General features: G+C 49.0%; 1 protein-coding gene across 2 annotated transcripts in view; it reads right to left on the bottom strand.

Annotated features, from left to right (window-relative positions):
- Nucleotides 1-11,917, bottom strand: part of CHST8 (carbohydrate sulfotransferase 8) — a 188,413-nt gene extending 176,496 nt beyond the window's left edge. The window contains exon 1 of one of the 2 annotated variants that reach the window (XM_067302888.1): nucleotides 11,852-11,917. The gene's annotated coding sequence lies outside the window, so the exon portion shown is untranslated. Of the gene's footprint in view, nucleotides 1-11,089; nucleotides 11,140-11,851 lie in introns of those variants that run through there. The other variant, XM_067302891.1, reaches the window with a different exon arrangement.
- Nucleotides 11,918-13,607: the final 1,690 nt, after the last annotated feature.

Genomic DNA, 13,607 nt, shown 5'->3' on the forward strand with positions numbered 1-13,607 from the left:
CTCTGAATCAATATTTGTACAGCATGAAGATGGAAACTCTTTTACAAAGTTTGTCATACCCTATATGACACCAGTCCTCATACACATTGATATTATTAGTTATTGGTGTTTTTTTCTCAAACAAATAAACTTAGAACTAAGAGTTACTTTAAACCCAATAGTATTAATAAAAGTTTCTTTTTTTCTCATCGTCTTTCAGTACTAAGACCCTAACTGCAAATCCTGTACAAGCCCAGAACAAAAAGACGGTTCTGTTTCAAACAACACAGCTAGGTAAAAATGGGACTGGTGCAGAATGACAGAGAAGTACAAGGAAAAAATTGTAAAGTGTTGGTTAGTTTGATAGATTATTCTGTCTTGCAAGGGACATCATTAGTGTCAAGTTCTACCTAGGCATCAGCGTGAATGGGAGATGTGCTGAAATCTAATCCTGGCTATGGCTACAAAAGAACACCCGCTACAGTGAAAAAGTTCTTTTTTTTTTTTTTTTTTCCTTATTTTCTAGTACTTTGATTTTGTTAGAAATATTAATATAGCCTAACCCTACAAATTTAGGTTCAAATTTCTCCCTCTGTCTCAAACTTCCTGTTGCCCTGTGGGAACTGTAATTCTTTGCCCATACAAAGGTCTCGCTCCCAGGTGTGGCCCCCTTTTCCATGATGTGATACCGCCTTTTCCTGAGGCTTTGTAGATTTGGCACAGGTTTTTAGAAAGAATCAAGTTTAAAAGAGATGGTGCTGTGTCACAGAAGATGGCATCTGCTGGTGCCATCTTAATTTTGTATTCCATTGAAAGTTTTAGAATGAAGACTTTTAATCTTAAACTGGAATTCCAAAACACTGGAATCTCCCAGGGGACGGAAGTTCAGTGTTTTGGTTAGCTGTACAGCCTGAGGAAACCATGGGGCACCTTGACGATGGATGGTAGCCAATTTTACATTCCAAAATGGCAGGGAAAGAGGTCCTTGTGCCAGGTACAGCCATGGTCCTGCTGGTAGTTCTTCCTCCCAAGCAAGGAGCTGAAACATGGAGAAGGCTACACCTAATTTGGGCAAAGTTTTTGCAGCAAAAAATGACCTGAGGAGTCTTTACTTCCAGATGTGTTCTTTAGCCTTACTTATGTTTATACCCTGGCAACCAGAGTTATTCGGTATATTTTTATTTGCAAAATTAAATTTGGAGAGGAGAGAGACACTTTGTAAAGTAAACCAATATGAACAAAATAGCCCCTCTGGGTAAGAAAATATAGATTTGGGGGGACTGCATGTAAATTTATAAAAATAATAGCCAGGAAAAGCCATGCTGCTGTGTATCTCTAGTCACAAACCTTCCAAACAAGAAGATGAAAACCAAGGAGAGCAAGGATACGTGGATTAGAGACCATAACGTGTGAAGAGGCTGAGAAAGCTAAATTCGTAGAGCCTAGTGGAAGAGAAGACTCAAGGGGAACATGATCACAGTCTATAAATACTTTCAAGGTAACAACAGAAATGAAGGCAGGGAATTACTCACAGTCTCAGAAAATTGTAGGCCAGGGAGCAATGGCCTGAGCTAAGAAAGAAAAAGTTGAGGTGAGATGTTGGGGGCAGGGGGGAAGCCCTGACCCAAAAAAAAAAAAAAAAAAAAAAAGACAGACAGACAGACAGACAGACAGGGCAGTTTAATGGGCTGACAGGGAAAGTGCCTAATGGAGCACCACTGCCAGGTTTGGACAACTAGCTAGACAGGATATCATCAAAAAAAGGGGGAGAGGCTTAATCAGACGCAAGAGGCAGAGCAGACCGACGCAGCACTTCTGGGTCGCCGTCTGCGCTCCAGGCAAGGCCGTGCAGCGCCGAGCGGGCTCGTGAGGCAGAGCCCCTTCCGAACCGACCTGCCGCCTCCCGCGCCCGCCGCCTTCGCCGCGCCCCTCCGAACCCGAACCCGAACCCGCGCGGGGAGGACGTCCTCCTTGGCCCCCGCCCGGCTGCCGCTTGCTTGCTGCCGGCGGGTGTCGGGAGGCCTCCAGCAGCCCAGACCGGCCACGACGCTTGCGGATACGCAGCGCTAGAGGAGCCTCAAACTCACTTAAGGACGAGCAGCTGGAGACTTGCATGAATAATGCAAATAAATAATTGTACAAAGACCTCCCTGGAACATGGAAAAAGCTGGAGGAAACTGCTGCTTCTCCTCGGGGCACCTCAAAAGCCAGCTCTGGCCGTGTTTCTTAATGGAAAGAACAAGGAAATTTCCAGGATGGTGTGGAACTCTTTCTGGAGAGGAGGCCTTTCCTGGAGGAAGCACTGGGCATGGCCCCCAACGTGCCGGGGAAGGGACCTCTTTTGGTTTTGGCATGACGCTCCTCTCCTGGTGCTTCCTTTAAAATAAAGCACCCGCGAGGAGCTGCGTGCTGCCGCACAGCTGTCCTGCAGCTCGCCCTGCCCGTGCTGCCGGGGCACTGCAAGGTCCGCGGGCGGCTGGGAGGACTGAGCTTGTCCCGCTCGTCCCCAGCTCCTGCCCCTCCCGGCCACGGTGCTCGCGGGACCCAGGGGAAAAACAAGAGACGGAGCACATGGTGCACAAGGAAATACAGGATCTTAAATGCGAGTCTGTTCTTTCATGCTAGTAAAGGAAAAAGCATTATGGTACTGACACCGAGCATCTAAAGCAATTTTATATAGCTTTAATAATTTTAGCTTTGTAATTAGCAAAGCTAAAAAGCCTATTGCATCCATGCTGCTATCCTCCAGTTGAGAATCGCTACTTTTAAGAGGGATCTAGACTGTCGATGAATGTTTTGTTAGTGGTATCTTAGTGACTAGCTTCTTGCAGAGGGAGTTTCTCGGTCTCATACTTGTTTACAAAGAACTAATTAATGTAATGATTCTCTGAGGTCCTCGCAATAGATAATAGCAGAAATATTTTCAGAAGAGATCTGTGCAAAGTCAGGGGTGCCACTGGATTATAGAGGAGGCCCATTTATTCTAATGCCAACCACTAAAAATATCAGACACAATACTTTGAAGACCAAAAACAATGGGTCTTGCTTTTTTCTGGTTTTAAAGCTATATCTGTATTGTTTCCTGTGCTGAGAATCCCTGACAGTTACTGGTGAAATAACATATCTTAAACTTTGAAAGTAGTAATAATTTTAAGTCACCCTTTTTCTTTCTAAAAGTATTCCCCATCCTAAGGAAATAGGTAAGTATAGACAAATGTTTCCAGAAAGTATGTCCTTGAAAAATCGGGAGTGAGTAAAGGAACAAGAAAGGGAGATGCCTGTGCTGCCCCTTCCCCAAAGTTGCTTTCATTCAGGAACTTTGCTGAAACAGTCTGCAGCTGCATGCATAAGCTCAAATGATCGTATTTCTAAATAGCTATTTAACTGAAGGGAACTATAGTCATTCTAAAGACATATCTCTGTTACAATCTATAATGAATGTAATCTTCAAGGGGCAATAACTTCTCTCAATTACACAATTTTTCTGATAAAAAATGTCATATGTTACAATCTAGGCTGTCAGCTCCTCTGGCCATGGACATGCACGTTTCTCAGTAAAGCATCTTAGACAGCTGCAGTCTGAAACTATAAATAAGAACAGCAATAATGTTAAAACATAATTTAAGCCTTTTTTAAAAATTGCACATCAACATAATCTTTCAAGTTATTTTTCCAATATAAATGCATAAGGCACAACAGCTGATTGGAGATCTCCAATTAGAGCTGGTTTGTGGCTATTTCTAGAGGAAGGGCCTTTGGCTAATATAATTTAAATCTCTCCTGTAAGTGCACGTCATGCTTTCAAGTTAGCTAATCACTCCTGTCGCTTCAGAACAACGTTCAATTATTTGCTTGTATTAGTAAAGGAGCGAAAATGAGTGCGCTTGCCGGGGAGCTGCTGCGGGCCGTGCAGCCCCGGGCGTCCGGCGAGCGCTGCCCCGCGCCGGGCGGAGGCGGCCGGAGGCTCCCAAGAGCTGGGGCAGCCGTGCACGCTTGGGAAATCTTCCCGGCGTTGGGTGCCAAGGTCACAGCCAGAATCGGGAAGGAGAACTATAAATTACAAAGCGCTGGACTGCAGCCAAGCCCAGGGGAAGCTACATTTAGCATATCATTCTCCAAGCAGCAGGATGAAACCTTCACTCCTTTCAGAGAGAATTTGAATGGGATTTGTTATAAGGCCGTTCTGATTGAAATATCACCAACCGACTTTCCATGACAACTGGGGAACCGATTGCAATCGCATGTCGGGGGGGGGGGGGGGAAAGCCTCTTCCCACCAGCCCGAAAGGATGATGAGGATGATGATAGAGCCCCATCAAATATGTATGAAAACCAGATGAATTTCTGTGCTAGCAACATGCTGATATTATAACAGAGACTTCAGATAAACTCCTGACGTTAACCTGAGTTCACATATCTCCCAGTATAAACCAAAGGTTGAACAACAAGCTGATTCTGGTACTTTGCAATAAAAACGCTGCGAGGAAGGTTAATAGCAATGTAGTTAAAACAATACAATGCAGGTAAATGTGATGCTTTATTATCTGTAGCTAGTATTTACAGACTGCCATCAGCGCCAGAGACCTCATATACGAAGTGTAGGATTAGAAGAGCTTCACGTGAGCGCAAAGCTCCCGGGCAGTGGCTGCCGTTACGCTAGGTGCAGATACGGTCTCTGATGCGCTGGGGATATGCTGCTCCTCCAGGAGTTGCAGCAGATACTTAACAATACAGGCAGCGCTATTCCAAAGCACTAAAAAAAATGAAAATGTGTCATTAAGAGGAAAGGGTGAATTAATTATTTTAAGGATGGGAAAGTTAGACCTAAGATGTTGAAAATTTTTAAAAGAAGTGATTTACCTAACGTTTCTGTACCATGAATGTAAAAACTCTGCATGTAACTTGCACCATTAACTCTGAGACCCATATTTAAAGATGTGAGATAATATTACTGCCGGTCTCTGTGGGAAAAGGGGCAGCTTGAAAGCAAATCCCCTCCCCCTTTGCTGCAAACGAAGAATACTGGCATTAAGGGCTGAGCCAGCTGCCGTCCTGCCGCTTTGGCACTCGCTTAGGTGACGGAAGGCCCTGAAGAGACGCAAGAGGTTTTGGGGAGGGTTGGGCAAAGGCAGGGGAGAGTAGTCATTCACTGGGCAGTGGTTTCCTCAGATTGATCTTACATCTATAGCTAATAAATAGATGTGAACCATTCTGCTAGGAAATTATAACAGATTCTTTAAAATACCATTCACAGCGCTTTGTGAACAGGGAAGGTAATATTGTTAAGGTGCATTAACAACGCGGTGTGGCTGACCTGAATAGCTGTTGTGAAGAGAAGCCAGAAAACTAATACATTTCCCCCTGTGGGGTGTGGATTTATGGTGTGTTTTTTCTTTTCTTTTTTTTGGATGTGAGTGTGGCAAAGTATACTTTTGGAGAAAGCTGGGGGAAAAAAGGATGCAAGTATTTGTAAAATATCTTAGAGACAGCAAGGAATGAACTTTCCCTAGAGCTGGTGGAGGTTGGATGGGCTCAGTTGTGCCCTGGGAGACGAGATCATGGAATAATACCTTGCCGTGCTCTGCCATACGGTCCGATACTTTGATAACCTCCAAATGAACCTGTTTCAGTCACTGCAGATCAGCATAGGATTAGCACGTCTCTCACTGAGAAATCACATGTCTAAGGACTGTAGGAACTAAGGACCGTGTGCTATAAGCACTTGTTTCCGTGAGCCTTTGGCATCTGCTAAAACGCAGAAAAGAGCTTCAGCTCTGAACTGCAACACAAACGACAGATTCACGGCATCCTCCCCTGCATGTGCCCTCAGACTCGCACGTCTGGCTGACCTGGATGCTACTTTTACAATTTCTTCCTCTATTTCATTACCCTAAGTGGATTTTTTGATTCCTGAGAAATGAGATGTTCAAAGTTTCAGAAACGAAAGATCTTTGGTTTTTTTTTCCCAAATGAAACAGCAGTGTTGCTCTTATTTCCTCCTGATGCACTAGTCTAACTTCCCATGTACACTTCAGATTTCTGCAGCTATTTCACTATTTCAGCTCATACCAGTTTATCTGCTTTAAGCAGACTGGTCAGGCAAAAAAACTGTTAAATATAGTAAATAATTATTTATGTACCATATTCTATTAAAGAATGTAAAAGCAACAAAAAAATTAATTGATCTTCTTTGAGCTAAGTAGTATCCCCACTTCAGGATGTAAAAATGAAGGCATGTTATATCAAATACTTAAATATAGGTGCCTGAAGTTAGACACCTAACTATACGTGTCACTGTCTAAGTACCGTTGTGGCTGTGCAGACTCAGAAGGGAGCGTTCTTGCATTGGAGGGTCACATTGAGCAGAACGAGAAACCAACATTTCTAAAACTATTTCTGTGCAGATATTTGTTGAGTTAAAAAGGACCCAAATTCAAATACCAGGATCTTCTGCAGCTTTGGCTGAGATTAACAACTGTTGAAAAACAAAGCAACCTGTGCTTGGCTCCTAGTTATAAGGGGCTGTCAGACGGTAGGCGTTCGGGTCCCTAAACTGGGCTTGGAAAGTTTACGTAACTGATCCCGCAGCCTTTACCACCGTGAATAATCACTGCTCTCTCAACGAGTGCCATTTACTTAAATTAACTGACTTCCATGAGGCTGGTGGCTGCACGAGGGGGTGGGAAGCTCAGGCCCGGCAGGATTTGCCGCGGTCGCGCTGCTCCGGGGCAGCTCCCGGCCCCGCCAGCCAGGGGTTTTGGTTTGCGCCCCGGCACGAGCGTGGCCTCTCCCTCCCCCCCGAGACACGGTTTATGGGCGCTGTGGTGTACGTTTCAGATCTTAAGTATTTTAAGGGAGGCGCGGTAATTGTCGGTCGTGCATATTTAACGGACCTCGGGCTATAAACATGCTCAGGAAAGTGCCAAGTGCCTAGTTAATGCCACTCTGACAGTGAATTGGCACAGCGCTGAGCTCCGATGCATCAAATTAGCATTGATCCGCAAAATGTTACTGAAAGGTTTCTTAAATCTGCCAAGTTTTAAAATCAATTCTGGAGAAAAAGGGCTTCTTCCTTTTTTTCCTTCCTTTTTTTTTCTTTTTTTTGGGGGGGTTTTGATGAACCTTTCCAATTGCCTACCAGGAGGCCAAGGACGTTTCCACCCCCGTGCTTTCGAAATGCTAATTCTTTCCAGACTTTGTTTTCCCATCGGCATTCAATAGCGACCAGCCCCGTCCTGGGCCGTACCCTCCGCGCGCGGTCGAGCTCCTCGCCAGCTCCGCGGGCCGGCCGAGCCGGGACGCATCGCCAACGCGCTGGCGCGCGGCCGCTCCCACTGCCGGGGCGGCTCGGGCGCGGGAGGCGGCGTTCCCACGGCCTGGTTAGCGTTCGCTCGCCCCGCTTGCGTTTTCCTGCGTGGGTTTGCAGTAGCTACGCTAGAAGGGCGTATGTCGAAAGCAAAGAACCGAGGTACGACGGTGACGTGTTTCTCCACAATGTCTATCTTGGCCCAAAGGGCAGTACGCGCGGTGGGACGAGGCTCCGGTCCCCAGCGCCGGAGCTCGTCCTTGCCGCGGAGCTGCAAGAGCTGCTGACGTGTTCTGCCAGCAGCGGGCGGTAAGGGCGCCCGCGGGGCCCCCCGCCCTCGAGCGACGCCAGCCGGGCGGCTTTTGGAGGAGAGCCGTCAAACGGGCTCGCTCTCGGAGGCGCGCTGCGCGTGCCGCCCCGGGGCGCGGGACGGGCTGGCCGGCGGGACGTGCCCTGGGCACCCCTGCGCCCCGGCTCTGCTTGCAGCGGTGCCGTCGCGCACGGAGGCTCTCCCGGCCCGCCGAACGCCCGCGGGGCTCTCCCGGCCCCTCGGGCCAAGTCGGGGTGCAGGGGGCCGCCCTCGGGCACCCTGACCCTGCCGGCAGGACCGGCAAAGGCCGGAGGTGGCAGCAGGTGCCTCCCTGCAGCTGGCGCGGGGCCGGCGGAGCGGCGGCTCGGGCCAGCACGACTAAGGCTCGCGCGCGCGTCGCTTGTCGGCTGGAGCGCTCTTGATCCCTGCGTGCTGCTTCCTCCTGTAACACGAATCCCCTTCAAGCCGTGAAACTCGCCATTTTTGCCATGACTAATTTGTGAAATCTGCCACCTTCGCTCGTGGCTTGCTGCGTGCCCTAGTTAAGCATCGTCTGTCTGATTAGAGAAACGTGTGATTTGTTTCTTGCAGAGGAGCCAGCACAGTCTCATTTCCCTCCTCGCGCTCAACCGCGCTCCCACCGGTGCTTCTCCTTCCCCATTCCCAGGAGGAAGCAGCCGCAAAGCCATTTTTGCCAAGATTTGTGGGCAGCAACTTCTAGCTTTCTGCTTTTACGTAAAGCGTACGCAGGGCTCAGTCTGGCGTCGGCTGCAACCAAAGCAAAGCTTTAACCGGGGTTTTGGTTAAAGCCAATTATGTATATTATATTGTTTACCATCCTACTATGTTTCCCCCAGCCTGGTTACTGCAATATTTTAGCAATCGTTTCCCACCTGCCTTGCTGTTGCCTTGTTTCACCATATATTCATCTGTTACTCATTATATTTAACGTTGCTGGCAATACTAAATGCTATAGATGTACCCAATACACTACAGAAACACACGAGCAGCTGATTGGCCTCGCTCACAAGAAATACTGCTAATCTCTTGTTCTTCACGTGCTCTGGGCAAGATCCAGAGGATGCTTGAGGAACATCTTGTAACAGATTTGCGTCCTAAATTCTGATTTTTCTCATTGATTGGTTACTGTGGAAAAAAAGAATTCTTCCAGTCCCTTAATGTGTTAATTGTTTTTTGAAGAAGTGGCCAGTTCATCCATTCTCTTACCCATAATTTACACTCTCTTACAAACCCAGTGAAATATTATCTGAGTATTTCTGTCAGGGAAACACAGTGATAAATGGTCTTGTTTTAAGATCAGTGGGAGCAGTATAATGGATGTGCAGGAGAGCTTATTGACTTGCTCTTGCCAAAGTGGAGGCCTGCCATGAAGTTCAGAGGGATCACAAGCTGCCCAGGACAAGCCTCGCCCGCCCGCTTGTTGCTTTAAATGGGAAACCTTATAGTTCTGTGGTACGCAGAGTTTTGAGATAGTGATAGGTGAGCAAAAGAAGCCCTCCCCCCAATGCTACTCATTTCCTTTCCACCTCTTTTTTCCTGTATTCTGCTTTTTTTTTTTTTTAACCAGTTTCATTGACTCTCAGTTAGGTTAATCATGTCCCTGTCCGAAACGCAATCATATAAGTAAGATCAGCAGCACCATTTCTATTAACGGGATAAACAGAAAAATCTCCAAGAATCCCTGTCCGTCCACGTTCATTACTTCCTTCCCACCACGGGAGCACTGAAGGGCCTGATCCTGCTGCTACTCATTTTCGGTTGGCAAAATTCCTGTGAACGTCTCCAAGAGCTGGATTAATGCCTGAGCCTCTGCAGCCCCTGCTCTTTTCTGTGTTCCGTGCATTAAACACGGGAGTTTTGCAACCATACTAACCACAGCTACTTACTTACCACCACTGTGGACTAATCAGATAGCAATAAAAGCTTTTACTGTGCCATCCTGTTTGTGATCAGCAGAAACATGAAAAGCATGTTAGCAAATTCATTTTTTGGCATTAATTGTGAGCAAAGAGCATTATACTGAGTACAGATACATTTTTTTTCCCAGGCAGAAAAATTCAATTTTAGTATTTTAAAAGGTATTCTGAAGGTGCTCAGCTGAGCCCAATAGACATACTTTTCAAATACCATAAGGCAAAGAGTAGTTACTGAATCTCCTCAGTCTTATTAGCCTACATAAACATAAAAATTTGAATAATGTTTAAAAAGCTAAATTCTCCTGATAATCCATAATCAGTAAATGTTCATTACTGAGATGTAGCAAATATGCATGAAATTTCCCAAGTGACATTTTGGCTACAAGATTTAAGAGGCATATCAAAACCCTCCTCCATATGTGGCCCATGTAGCAACTTCCACAGATTGCAAAGGTCATTCAGCAGCAGCTCAGACCTTTCATGTTCCCGTTCAGTAACTAGCAGAAGAAAATCAGAATTCACTGTTTCATTTTACAGCTCTGGTGATTTATAAATAAATCATCTACACATGATGATTGATGTCTCCATATAAATAATTAAGTCTTGACCTTATGTTATGACACTTGCTAAATTTTTTGGCACTTGAAACTAATGCTCAGAAAATTTCCTTGACACCAGACAAATAAAGGCGGTAGGAAGGAAGGAAGGAGGGGGAAGCCAGGTTATTGTTTACACTCATTTTGTTCTGTTTGAGTCTATCAGCTAATTGATGATGAGGTTTATTAATCTCTGTCGCAGTCTATGCTATGGATTTAATTTTTTTCTGTGATTGCTGCTGAAAAGTTTGCCCCATTAGAACCAAACTTGGACTAGATTTCCAGCAGCCACAGTTTCACAGAGCTGCTCCAGATTGCCCTGTAATCCAGCCTGAGTACTTCACACTTCTTTTTGTTTTTAATTTACTTTGCTCAGCAGCAGAGCTCCAGGAGCTTGGGCGACACTGCCGTTCTGTGCAGCTCGGCTAGGTAGCAGGTGTCAGCAAAAGTTTAATTTGGGAGCTCATGAATTCCAAAGAAGAGCTTAACGGTTATCCCCAACATCGAGAGCTCCTGTGGCCTAGTCCTGGAAAAGAGAAAATCCCGGGGACATGAAAGGAATTGATGAGAAGCCAATCATCCGACAAAATGAAATCTTCTCGGGATAAACTAGGGATAGCTTTTTCATCAAATGGTGAGCATCATTAATACACAAAGTGGATTTAGCTGCTACATCTCTGATTTTCACTTTCGAGACCATTAGAGTTTACCATTCGCTCTCCCTCACTGATACTGTATATACAGGCTGTGCTCTGAAGAGCTGCAACTTTTAAATCTTACAATAAAATACACGCGTATCAGAGTAATCTTCTAACATAAAAAAAACGAGCATCTCTGATTTTCGTAAGCATGCTAATCTGTACCCAACACAAGCCAGCTACGGACAGAAAGCTACATTGCAATACAACTTAATGGGGCTTTCCCAACCCCTTAGAAAGCTTTAAAAAAAAAATCACACTTACGAAGGTGCTCGTGCACTGTATTGCTCCTACCTACTTCGTCAGCCAATGCCAAAGGCCCCCGGACGCCAGCGATGTGCCTGCTCCGCGCAGTCACCTCTCGCCAGTGCAATAGTGCCAGGACACTAGTAAGAAATTATCCTTTGCTGTGTTTCCCGTGCTTTGAGTGTGCAAGTTTTTAACGGTAAGGGGGCATGTGCAAGACCAGGGCTGCCAGCATCACCTGCCAGAGCCAGAGGAACTCGGGACCGGCTGAGGAAATACCCGAGGGAGCCGCGTGGAGCAGCTCCGCGCCGCCGCCGCCGCTCGACTCCCGGCGCGAGAAAGTGCGCGGAAGCCCCGTTCCGCCCGCGCGCAGCGTGACCGCCGGGCGCCGCGGCCGCGCGCCGCGGAGGCGCGGGCGATTATCGGCTAGTTTCTGGCGTTTGTCACGGGAAAAGCCCGTGCCCGCGGGGAGGGCCGGCGCGTTAGCAGCCGGCGCCCCAGGCTGCGGCCGCGGCGCAGCGCGATGGGCGCCCGCGGAGCCCGGCCCGGCCCGGTCCGGTCGCCGCCCACCCGCGGCAAGCGCCGCGCCCGGCCCCGCGCAGCGCGCAGCGCCCTGCGCCCTGCGCCCGCGGTGAGGGGCGCCCGCCCCGGGGCGCGGGGCCGGGGTCGGGGCCGGGGTCGGGGTCGGCCCCGCCGCAAGTTTCGGCACTTGGGCGAAGTGTCGCGGGGAAAAGTTGGGGAGCGGCGGCGCCGCGGCCGCGGAGAGGGGACGCCACTGACCTGCGCCGCGCCGGCCCCGGGCCGCGGCCGCGCCCCGCCGCTCCCCTGCCTCAGCGCATCCTCCGCGCCGCTCCCGGCTGCCGCGGCTCTGCGCGGCTCTGCGCGGCTGCGGCTCCGCGCGCGTCCTCCCCGGGCGGGGCTCGGCGGGGAGGGAGGCGCGGGACCGGCCGCCCCCGGCCCGCCTCCTCCCGCCGCCGCCGCCGCTGCGCGGGGAGCCCGCGGGACGGGGCCGCGCCGCCGCCGCCGCCGCCGCCGCCGCGCCCGGCCCCGCTCCGCCCCGCCCCGCTCCGCCCCGCCGCGCCCCGCTCCGCCCCGCTCCGCCCCGCCCGGCCCCGCCGCCGCCGCCGCCGCCGCCGCCGCCGCCGCCGCCGCGCGGCCCCGGGCAGGTGCCGCCGCCGCGGCGCTCCGGGGGTGTCGCCTGCTTTGCAAGTTTGCCACGTCCTCGGCGCATCCCCCCCCGCCGCATCCTGCTGAATTATGCATCGGCTGAAGGGCAAATTAATGATGTCCGGAACAGGGGGTTGTTAAAATAAATGCATATGTATAGGCACACACGCGCACGTCTCTTGCTGTGTAATAGTCCTTGCGTCTCTGGCTAAAACATTTCAACCCCCAAACGGAAAGTTGCAGGGGGAAGAAAAGGTCCCGAGCAAGCCCCAGTGAGAATCTTCAGTTGTTTCTTTGAGATTTTTTGGGGGGAGGGGGGAGAATGGGGCAGGTTGTCTTATGTCTTATGTCTTTCTTATATTCTTCATTACAGATATAAGCTTCCTGGCAGTCATGTCTTCCTCCAGTCTGCAATTTAACGGTATTGAAAATATATATATTTTCAGGCCAATTGTGGAGATCAGTGGCCCACAAAAGAACATGATTGTGAACACAGACCCCAAGGGGGGAAACAATGGGAGTAATTGGAAGGGAATTGAAATGATGTCGATCTTGAACAATAAGTGAGAACAAGAATCGTTGCGGTCGGGGCATCGTGGGAGCCGAGGTAGCATTGCCTAGAAGCTGGAGTATGAACCAGGTAATCACTGCGTAGAGGGTGGCTCTTGCACTCTCTGCTGGCTGTTTTCCATCCTCAAATACCAAGAGGCTTTTCCTGCACGGCTGTGCAGCAGAATAAACAGCCTCATAACGGCGAAACCAGGATATGGAAATAAGCCTGCGAATGGCCTCATGTGGGCTGCGTCACCACTGCTGGGAGTGAAACCCAGCAGCGCGGGGGCCAGGCTGGGTAGCGCCCGGAGGCGCCCGAGGTCACTGAGCGCTGCGGCGCTGGCGAGGGGGCGGCCGGGCCCGCGAGCGAGGCCAGCCGGCAGCACACCGCCTTGCTCTGCCCTTCTTCCCCCAATAAAACATTACATGCGTCAAGGTGGAGTCGAGCTCCAACCCTCTGAATACTTCCAGGTGTGACTTATAAATAAACTATGACATTTGTTCTTTGTCTGGAGGAGCGGAAATACGTTATACTTTGTCTGCTCCCTAGCAATCAATTATTCCAACTAAGTAGGTGTTATTTATTAAAATATTGATTAAAGACCCAATCGTGTAGTCTTTAAGCAGGCCAGATCTTCACTGATGAATGGAATATTTACTTGTCTGAGAGTTATGAGGTCGGACTTTATGTCGTTCTACTGTAATAGAAAAATAAAGTGTGTGTAGCAAGGTTTGCCAGGGGGAGATGCATTCATGCCACTTGGAGTTCAAAGAAAGTAAGAAACATTTCTTCCAAGAAAACCACAATCATGGCTTT

The sequence above is a fragment of the Apteryx mantelli genome, chromosome 10 (genome assembly GCF_036417845.1).
Source record: "Apteryx mantelli isolate bAptMan1 chromosome 10, bAptMan1.hap1, whole genome shotgun sequence".
Taxonomy (NCBI): Eukaryota; Metazoa; Chordata; class Aves; order Apterygiformes; family Apterygidae; genus Apteryx; species Apteryx mantelli.